The sequence below is a fragment of the Limulus polyphemus genome, unplaced genomic scaffold (assembly GCF_000517525.1).
Source record: "Limulus polyphemus unplaced genomic scaffold, Limulus_polyphemus-2.1.2 Scaffold1711, whole genome shotgun sequence".
NCBI lineage: Eukaryota > Metazoa > Arthropoda > Merostomata > Xiphosura > Limulidae > Limulus > Limulus polyphemus.
Genome location: NW_013667321.1, coordinates 237,423 through 248,892, shown reverse-complemented (window position 1 = coordinate 248,892; position 11,470 = coordinate 237,423).

Here is an 11,470-nt window from a genome sequence, read left to right as displayed (position 1 = left end):
GTACCCAGAGCGATATGCTCTACTCACGTGATTGATCATCCTCATTACAGGATAGGTGGAACCCAAAATTTCCGTTTATAGCTAAACAAGCAATGTTTTCGCAGCCTCTATTAGGATCAGAGATATACGCTCTGCGCTTTGTTGTCGTTATAAGAACTACTGTAAAATATCAGTATTCATTCTGACAAAATTAACTCAAGAGTTGGCAGTGTTGACTAACTGCATTTGTTTCAAGTCTATTTCTTCAAAATTGGGAAAAGACTAGCCCGCAAATAGACCCCGTGTAGCAACACTAATCCTTCTGCTTCTCTAATTAGTTTATTTCTGGGGCGCCAACAAAAGCCAAATCACGCTCAACGGAGATTAGAACGACTGTAACAGGATTTAATTACGTATCTCGATGCTATTTAACCGTAAGCGAAAAAAAAAGTCTAGAAAGAAAATACACTGACCAGAGTATATATACTTTAATATGAAATGTAATTTCGTTACATGAAAAAAAGTAGCGAGACTGTATTTTTCTTATTCTGCTTTTATCAGTGTGTTCATGGCAATGTACTGAATACCTTTGTAATACTGATGTTATTGTATATTGTATTCTACAGCTTTTGTGGCTAAGAAATCTGTTAAAGCTTCTTTTTAAGTCTAACTTAATTTAAACCATGCCCGATTCCTTCAGCACTGTTTCATGTTATTAAGGCACCCTGGAATATTCAAGTAAGAGACACGTTTATGATTGTTTGTTGTTAAGCACAAAGCTACACCATATGCTATTTGTATTGTGCCCGCCATGGTTATCGAAGTCTGATTTTTAGCGTTAAAATACTCTGATTTATCGCTGAGCCACTTTTTTACAATTATGAGACCAGGTTTTAGTTACTAAAAAAAGATATTTGCAAATGAAACTTCACCCTGTACAAATACCGTTGGTTGTGTAAAACTCCACATCTATACAAATACTGTTGGTTGTGTAAAACCCCACATCTGTGCAATACTGTTGGTTGTGTAAAACCCCACATCTGTACAAATACTGTTGGTTGTGTAAAACTCCACATCTGTACAAATACTGTTGGTTGTGTAAAACCCCACATCTGTACAAATACTGTTGGTTGTGTAAAACCCCACATCTGTACAAATACTGTTGGATGTGTAAAACCCCACAGCTGCGACATTACTGAAGAGAGAAAGTATTGTCTAGGATGTAAGCTATTTTTACGATGATAAAATTTAGATTACGTTAAAAGCATTAATAGTTACGTAGTAATTTTATTCATGCAATTTCTTTTTATAGGCTATTTACCAAGGTGTTGATGTAAATTGTGGGTCGTTTTGATGGAAGGCAGATAGTCAACACCACCCACCCTTGGTTACTCTTTTTACCAAAGAATAGTAGGATTGACCATCACATTATAAAGCCCTCACGGCTGAAAGAGCGAACATATTTAGTGTGGCGGGGATTCGAACCCGCGACCATCATATTACGAGTCGAGCGCCCTAACCATCAGGCCATGCAACAAAGGAAAAAAAAACTGTAACATTTAGAGTTGACACTCATGGCGTAGCTACTAGATTGTGTAAAGAATGCCTTGATGAAGTAGCCTTTATGGAACAACTAAATTACTTGTTCTGTCTTCTTTTCAGGATCAGAAAATTAACATACCCGCTAAAACTGTTTCTTAAATGTTTGAATTTTGTTGGATAATAAAATTAACTTCTTTACAAATATAATCTACGTTAAGTAAGAGAAGATCTTATACAAACTGTTAAGTAATTTTAGTATGTTTTTTCTAAGTCTCGTGATTATTTTCATTCTGTTTGTTAACCCATCAATACTTCACTTAGAGCTATGTTTGTTAAGCACAAAGCTACACAATGGGTTATTGTGCTCTGCCCACCACGGGTATCGAAACCCGGTTTCTAGCATTGTAAGTCCGCAGACATTCCGCTGTGCTACTGTGGGGGGGAGGGGCATGTAAATTAAACAGCGAATTTCAACGCTAACTGATATTTATTATTGGTATATTGTTTTGTTATGGATTTACCAATAAAACAATATGAAGTCACACCATTGAGTAGTATCTTCGAAATTAGACATGAAAAATATCTAAAGAGTGGAACTCTATCTGTATTAATAATATATGTGTGATTTTCTTTCTTTTTTTTTATAGGACAGAAAGTCCTGAAACTCTTTATATAGCTATTATAGTTATGGGCTGTAAACACAAGTCACAAATGCCTGTTGATAAAGTTAAACTTGAACCAGTGAACGTAGCAGCATATCTGACATACTTAATGTCAGCATATTATACGTATACGATTTACAGTATCGCCCATGACATTTAAAACATTGCTTATATTCAGCATTTTTTTCTGTGAATAAGAGAAAAGAGTTTCAAATTCCCATCTTATGCTTTATGGACCCTTTAGACTGAATTCACTTTCAAACGATATCAAAAAAGAAGGTAAGAATGTTTATTTCCTGCAAAATATTGCATTGTTCCCATTTTTATTTTTAAAACTTTAATAAGTTTCTTTCAATAAATTATATTTTGATTTTACTCACTTTTACTTAGTAGAACCGTGTGTCATGTACTGACACCATAAATACTAAACATAGTATGAATACTGTAATGTACTGACACCATAAATACTAAACATAGTATGAATACTGTAATGTACTGACACCATAAATACTAAACATAGTATGAATGCACAACAACAACGTTAGGATTAGCATTTCTCGTAACAATGTCACATAAGTTGTGAACTGTTTTTAAGACGCATAATATTTGTCAACATGGGCGCTTATACTCGTAAAATTAAGAATGAAAAGCGTGATCTCACACTTTTATGGGTGCTAAGTAGTACTGATTTACAAGATACACCCCCCCCATAATTAAACATTTTATTAGCCATACAATATTGAAATGAATCTTTTATAAGAGCATTGCCTCATGAAATTGAGATCGCTGGTTTGATGCTCACGTTAACGCCACGTCAATGCATCGCCTAATAGAGTCTAATAACATATCACAAATATCCATTAATCAAGACTTAAAAAATAACATTATGTACCATCTTGCAATTACTGCGAACGGCAGCTCTGAGTAGCTACAGGTTTTTATATGAATTGTGCTTTAACAAGGTAGAGCTCACTTTTACTTCTGAAATGTCCACGAGCTCCTCTTTTACGAGTGGACTGCATGAAACCAGCAATCAACAAACTTCTAAGCTTCGCCGAAGATTAGATAAAAATCTTTCCATTCGAATGATTACTAGGATTGGTGTTCTGTCTAAGTCTCTATCAGGCCGTCGGTGGTGCATATATGACGGGTTGGTAGAGAATGCTGCTGTTCGACATTTACTTCGTTTGAGAATACAGAAAAATATTTATTTATGAAGTTCTGCTCTGATATGGAGACCAAGAAAACGGCATCCTTTTCAGATAAGGGGTTTCTGGGTGAACATTTCTGGTGACTGTTAATTAAAAACTCAAGGTCCTTTAAGAACAACAAATAAAACTATTTTAACAAGATACAAAATAGAAATACTTATAAGAGTCGACAAACAGCAACTTCCCAACTAGTCTTGACCCCACCCTTAAAACTTGAATGTTCTAAACTGAAAAAGAAAAACTATCATCAGCTAGTCAAGACCAGTCTTTTCCTTATCATTTGTAGATGTAGTGGACAATAAGTCTGTTTTCTAGGCTTTTAAACAGTCACAACCACGTTTGAAAATTATAAACGTTTGATAAGTATTATTTGCTTTTTTATTTTAATAATATGCACATATTTTTCAAGGAAATTGGACTACCGTTAATTAGGATTTTATTTCGATATATTAAATTTTGCATCTTATTTTGGATATAAGTACGTTAAATTTAAACATTTAGCAATTTGTAGCATTGTACAATTATTCAATATATATATATATATTTTTTCCCCTAAAAAAATGGTCAATTAACAGAAACACCTTTCTCCTTAGGAAACAAATTGCTGATTCCCAGCTGCGGGCACAGTGCAGACAGCCCATTTTGTAGCTCTATGCTTAAACAAAAATTAACCAAAAAATTTTCTGTTTGAATTAGCTTTGATTAGTTTAATCTTCCCCATCAAATAACACGCATAAAAATAAAGCAGCACTGAATACAATTTTAGTATGTGAAGCAAAATGACACTACATACTGAAAATGAAATATTTTTTTTATCCTTTTTTAGCACATTAATATTGCGTGAGGTAAGTGAATTGTCTTCGGTGTGATAAAATTATGAACCGATATATCTTCCAAGCATCAGATAACCTGACACTTCCTTTAGTTCTCAATAAAATATATTAATTAACATTCCAGAATAACGGGAAATGTGTTTTAACCTACATGGGGCAACAATTGATTGTGTAAGGATCAAAACAACAATTTTTAATAATAGCTGGTTTATCGGTAGCTGTCTTCCAAAGATTTAAGAAAAAGTGGAAATACAGCATCGTGAATCTTGAAAGAGTAGTAGTTCTCAATGTCATTTAATCTAACCTGAGGGTGATAATTATAACTTAGTATGACTTTGTATAAATAACTCCGAAAGTTAATGTTCAGTAATAGGAGGGAGTCGTCTTTTTTTTTTACTCTTTTTTTTTGGGGGGGGGTCATAACTTTTACGCACTCGTATTATACAGTTCTCTAAAGGCGAAGTAAGTTGAATGAAAACATCGGATGTAGTGTATAATAGTTGAACAAAATTCAATATGTTAGATATCTATTCCAAAAATAAATACACCCGAAAACATATCACACTTTACTAAGAATGCAGGTTCAACTTTAAAAAAATTGTCACATTTATTCATATCGAAATTACATTGGAAGAAAAAAAACAAAATGTATTTTTAACAACAACAAAAAAATAAAAATAAATGTGTTGCCAAATAGGGAAGCAAGATTTAAAAAATGGAGTTAAAATGTGAAATATTTTAATGCCCTAGGAAAGGAAAATTTCCTGGCCAAAAACACAAAACAACAACATAAAGGGGGAAAAAAAAGCAAACTTGGAAACACTATGCTGAATCTGTCAAATATTATTATATAATAAGCTATTGTTGTTGTTTTCTTAGTGCACGAACCATGGATTTTAGCGTTGTCATTTCGTAAACTTATCGCTGATCCATTAAACTTTAATAATTTTCATTGAATGCATATAATCTATGACCCACCGATATTACGTTATGTAACTTAAAATATGTGCATATTATTAAAGGCAGTTAATTTGCACACTAGGATAGTAAAAATAGTGATCAAAAGATTTGTTAACTTATGATACCAGTTAAGTGAGTAGCGTTACATTCAAAATAATAAAGCACAAAGGTACACCAAGTGAATAACTATTTTAAAAAGTACATCAGTTTTACTCTATGTGAAATTCCGTCTCGTTAGAAAATGACAGGTTCCTCTTTTAGCGCTATCCACTCCAACCCCGTGGCTCAAAATACGCTTGAGCTTATAACACTAAAATTATGGGCTCGATCCCTGTGATGAGCTTAGCACACGTAGCCGATTATGCATCTTTGCGTTTAACAAGAAACAACCCAATCCCTCTGTGTGATGTTGACAAGGCTTTGTCCAACTGATAAACCTTGGAGCTATAAATATTCGTTCTACACGGTTCAAGCTCCAGACTAATTAAAAACGATACAAATCAAAATCAGTTCTAAGACACGTTAGTACCTGAATGAAAACTAAAACTGTGTCTATAATGAATTCCCACAGAGTTCTGTCTTTCGAGGTCCTTATCTTGTGTTGCCACATCAGAACGGGTTACTTATCTTTTACACAGTTTTGTTTGTTTGCTGCTATTACGGACACAATAAAAAATGGGCCGTTCTCGGACATATGTAATTATCATGGTGGCAGCACTGTGCGTTGCCCCCAGCTTTCTTTGACACGCCAAGTCCATCGTAATCATAAAAGTGATAATTAATCCCAAAAGGCTGAGAGAAAGGGGTGTAGCCGTTATATTATATCTAGCTCTAGAACATCCTTTCTACACGAGAGGGCACGCGAACACGCAGGCAAACACGCGAGAATCGGTGCTTATCAGCTATCATATAAAATATCTGTAAGTCGAAAATTCATATCCTGTAGAACGCGAATGGGATATATCAAACATACAGAATTTAAAAAAAAAACAATGTAAAATAGCCATAATAATGTTAAAATAATCAAATTTAAGTAAACGTGAAAGTCTTAAATGTAAACAATTCACTATACAATAACCACTAGATAACTTTGCTACAATAGTGAAAAAATAAATAAATATATATATATAGTATTTCAAGAATAAAGCTGCTACAAAAATCTGATCACATAAATACAATGAAGACATCGCTTAAACAACAACAAAATAAGGATAAAACTGAAGGTATTAAAATACATTTCGATCATTTGAATAACATTATATTTTAAAATCATGACATTATGTCTGAACAAAGATAGCAGTAAAAAAATCAATCTTATTATGTTCTAGGCGTGGTGTGAAAAATATGAAGTATATATTAAAGCATTATGATTTTTTTTGCAGCTAAAAAAACACATGAAAGTACAGAAAATGACCTTCAACGTCCAATACCAGAGCCCCCAATGGCACAGCGGTATGTCTGCGGAGTTACAACGCTAGAAACCGGGTTACGATACCCGTGGTGGGCAGAGCACAGATAGCCCATTGTGTAGCTTTGTGCTTAACTTTAAAACAAACAAACAAACCAATACCAGAACGGTTTTTAAAAGTTATTTTACAGACCATTAGGCTGTACTTCAACTGTTTTGTTATTATTACTAAGCTAAATTCGCTCATAATACAAATTCTTACTTCGGAACAATTTTAGTTTCTTTGTGGACTGTAAGATTAAGAAAAACCCTTTAATCGCAACAATTAGCCGCCAAATTTTACAGGCAGCAATCAACTCAATAAGGATTACACCAGAAGAATAAAAACAAGACTGTGGCTTGGCATGATCTGGTGATTATGGCGCTTGACTTGAAATATGCGGGTCGCGCGATCGAAACTCGTCGCTAAACATGCTTGCTTTTTTAGCCGTGGGGTTGTTATAATGTGACGAGAATCAACAGTACTATTAGTTGGCGGTGGGTAGTGTGGGCTAGCTGCCTTCCCTCTATCGCTTCAAAATCAGGACCGGCTAACGTAGATAGTCCTGAGTAGCTTTGCTTGAAAATTCATTAAACAAGCAAGCAACGAGGCTTAGAACCTAAATCTCGAGTGACGTTTACCTATAGTATTTTTTAATATTTTTGCTTTTTTGATATTCTCTTTTAAAAACATCTTTCGTGATGACCAAAAGAATGATGAAATGAAAAATATACAAAATTAGTTACAAATATTGTAAATGTAACACATACAGACCAGTCAGTTTTGAAGCCGATTCTTCCAATAGCGTGTGTGTGTGTTTTCTTATAGCAAAGCTATATCGGGCTATCTGCTGTGTCCACCGAGGTAAATCGAACCCCTGATTTTAGCGTTTTAACCCCAGGGGACTTACCGCTGTCCCGCCAGTGGACTGCATTAGCGTACCAGAATCACCAGCTACCTGGAAACTACTTGTTTCAGTCCCTTCGTATTAAAATTACGCAAGAAAAAAATATAAAACAAAAGTCATTTATTCTCTCTTATTAGGTAAGTATAGAAACTGTTTTGAATATAATTTTATCAAGGAATACTTTTAGTTATGTGTGTTATTTGTAATTAAGCACAAAGCTACACAATGGGCTATCTGTGCTCGACCCACCACGGGTATCGAAACCCGGAGTCTAGTGTTGTAAGTCCCCTGTGCCACTGGGGGGCAAATACTTATAGTGGATCGAATATCTTTCTCATAGGATACGAATAAGGTTATTTCATCTACTGACCTAGCAAACAAAAAATAAAAACAAGGGCGAGTTTACAAGTTTAAAATCACCTAGTCCTTGAACACCTAGAACTAAATATCCCTGTGATTAAAACCTCCATATAAAAGACACGAGAATTAAATATTCTAGGAAACGTGGCGCCAGCTAATTAAAATTCACAGACAGAATTATTGTTTGAGAAAGATTATCATTAGGGAAATTTAATTAACGCTCTCATATTAGTTTTTAATAACAAGTATACAAACATATACACGTAAGATTAAACGGATCACGTGGCATGCACTAGTTTGTTTGTTTTGTTTTTGAATTTCGCGCAAAGCTACACTAGTGCTATCTACGCTAGCCGTCCCTAATTTAGCAGTGTAAGACTAGGGGGAATGCAGCTAGTCATCACCACCCACCGCCAACTCTTGGGCTACTCTTTTACCAACTAATAGTGGGATTTACCGTTACGTATAACGCCCCCACGGCTGAAAAGGCGAGCATGTTTGATGTGACGGGGATTCGACCCCTCAGATTGGGAGTCGAGCGCCCTAACCACCTGGCCAGGCATGCACTAACAGTTATAATTTTCTTTTCTTATTTATATGGTAGAAACAAAAGATTCCAAAGCATTTTAGGATAATAATGTTTAATTATTTCTCATCATATAATATCTTAGATCTTTTATACATAAGTTCTTCACCTCCAACAAAAAAAAATTTTATAAAAACCATATCTTTTTTACCAAATTATAAAGTAAAAACAAAACACGTGAAATAAATAAAAATGTAAACAGAATTACGCTACGTTAAGATCAAATACTAATATACAACTTACTACCATGCAATTACAATATACATATACATTGTATATATAAAGTAAAAACTATGTGAAGGAGTCAGAGGTAACGTTGGATAGTCAATACTAGCAAACTGTTTCTTTCATAATTCACAAAATTCAAACTAAACACTAGAATGAAGTTAACAGATGAGTGCGATATTACCAGGAAATGCACATATCATTTGTATTTATGGCAAAGCTACACTGTAAAACTTTGCCATGATTTTTCGGTAGTTTACCGGTCATATCTGTAAAACGTATTCAGTAAAATACCTGGGATACGGACTTGCCTGAATGGCCCGGTGGTTAGGGCGCTTGACTCTCAATCTGAGAGTCGCGGGTTTGAATCTCCGTCCCACCAAACATGTTCGCCCTTTCAGCCGTGGGGGCGTTATAATGTTACGGTCAATCCCACTATTCGTTGGTAAAAAGACTAGCCCAAGAGTAGGCGGTGGGTGGTGATGACTAGCTGCCTTCCCTCTAGTCTTGCACTGCTAAATTAGGGACGGATTTGCGCGAAATGAAAAAAAAACTGACTTGCCGCCTTAAAATGTGTTTCGCATGCTTAGAATCTAAGACTGGTATATTTGCTCGATCATTTCTGATTAACTGCCATATCCAACAGGTTATGTATGCACTAACGACTTCCACAAAACTGTGCTTTCTGTATCTAACGTTAGACTGTGGCTAAGGGACAGATCTGAACCTTAGGTTCACGCAATATCACTCATATTAGTCATACATCTAAAATTCTAACGTTAACATTAATCTGGCCCTAGGCCTACTCATACGTCTTATATTTAGACCTAATGTAGTTAAAACTACAAAAGAGAACGACTGGAAAGGAGATTAATCTACAATCTGGGGACCCTACAACCATCTGGTTTAAATGAACGCTTTTCTTTCCTGTAGATTTCTATTTCTCCATTTTTTGTTTACATTTTAATTGCTATCTGTTTTATATTTTTCTTATTTGTAATTTGTATGCAATAAATGAAATCTTGCTTAGAATTTTCACGGTCAGCATTCAAAATACTACGCACGTAGGTTCTTTGAATTATGCACATACACCTTTGTTGTAAACTGTACGATCTGACGAAGAGCACTTGCTCGAAACGTCATCCTTCTTTTAATATATTTTTTTTTATATACTTAGACCTAGTCTAACGTTAACGTAGACCTAGTCAATATAGGAAGTACTGTCTAACTGGGTCAAAGAATAGACATAAGGCATACTTTTACTTGTTAGGCCTAAATATATTACTTGAGAACTTACATTAGACATATCTTAGGTTTAATTTAATACAATAATACTGATAAGACTAGCTTTATTCAAATTATGGTGTACGTATTTCAGTATGATGTGTTGAATGACGGGCCCGAGTCTGATCGTAAAACTGTTCTTCTGATTCTACTTGTTATGGCAAATTTTGCAGATGTCGACTCGCTCTTCCTTTATTTTGAGGTAAGTAGATTCATTTCCAATATATAATATACACGTGCACACATTGAAAATAAAAATACATAGCAGAAACACAAACATGTGTATTACAATTTGAATCATGGCAATAATTTCTGCTCCTCAAATTTTTTACTACCAAAGCATAAGATCTATATGAATATTAATACAGTTAAACAATCACTGAATGATTCAATCTACCACTAAATTTAAACAAAGCAATTATGTAAATGCATCAATCACAAATGTACGGAAATACTAAAATTGTTTAAATTTAAGTGAAAAACCAGTAACTTAGTATGAAATGCATGTGCAAGTAATTAGAAATAATTTCGACATGGATACAATTTAACTAAAACTTTGTTTCAGGCATATGCGTCAGTTCAAGATGTGGATGCTCTACCATGTACCCCAGGCTAATTTCATTTGGAGAGTGAATGTGTAGCCGTAATTGTGGGGGTGGACTTAGCATAAATTTGGTAGGGATGTTCCGCGATATAGGTTTGAATGTAGGGCCTTTAGAAAGCAGAGGGCTTGTGAAATAATAGGTATTACATTTAAATCAGGTGTAGAAACTCGTGAAAATGACATTGAAAATGTGTTCCTGTCAAAAAGGGAAGTGGGTTCTTCGTGGAAGAAACCTCCACCATGTGCAGAGTATACATAAGTAGGCCTAAGATGAGTACCTCTTCTTCCCTGGTTGCTGAACACTACACAGCATTTTGCAAGCATTAATAATTTCAAGGTTTACTTTTGAGTGGTGCTAAAACTAGCGTTTCGGTTGTGTTTAAGGAATATGATCTTCACAAGTAAATAAATGGATGGTCAGCATCGAACAGTGTGTGGCTGTGGTTGCAGAAAGTCTGTCTGTCCATGGGCTTGCTGTGCTCTTCGCCATCTATTACGTGTTCAACCTACAATACCAGCCTGATGCTGAGACTACGCTTGAATTTGTCCAAAGGTATATATATTTTTACAGCAGTAATCACTGTAATCAACTGAAAAATAATATTTTTTAATTCTTCCTTGTGATGAACAGGATACATCCTTTCTGAAATACAATCATGACGAAATATCTGAGCTTTATGTGACAGGTTTATAATAATAATAATAAAATTTGCTTTTTTTAAAAAACTTTACTTTGCTCTACTCACATTGTAAATTCCCAAAGAAAAGAATAAAAATTCTCTGTTTTCTCTTTCGTAAGATTTTACTATAATTGGGTCTCATTTATTATAAAACACAGTGAATAAAATAGGTGAACTTTACTATACACC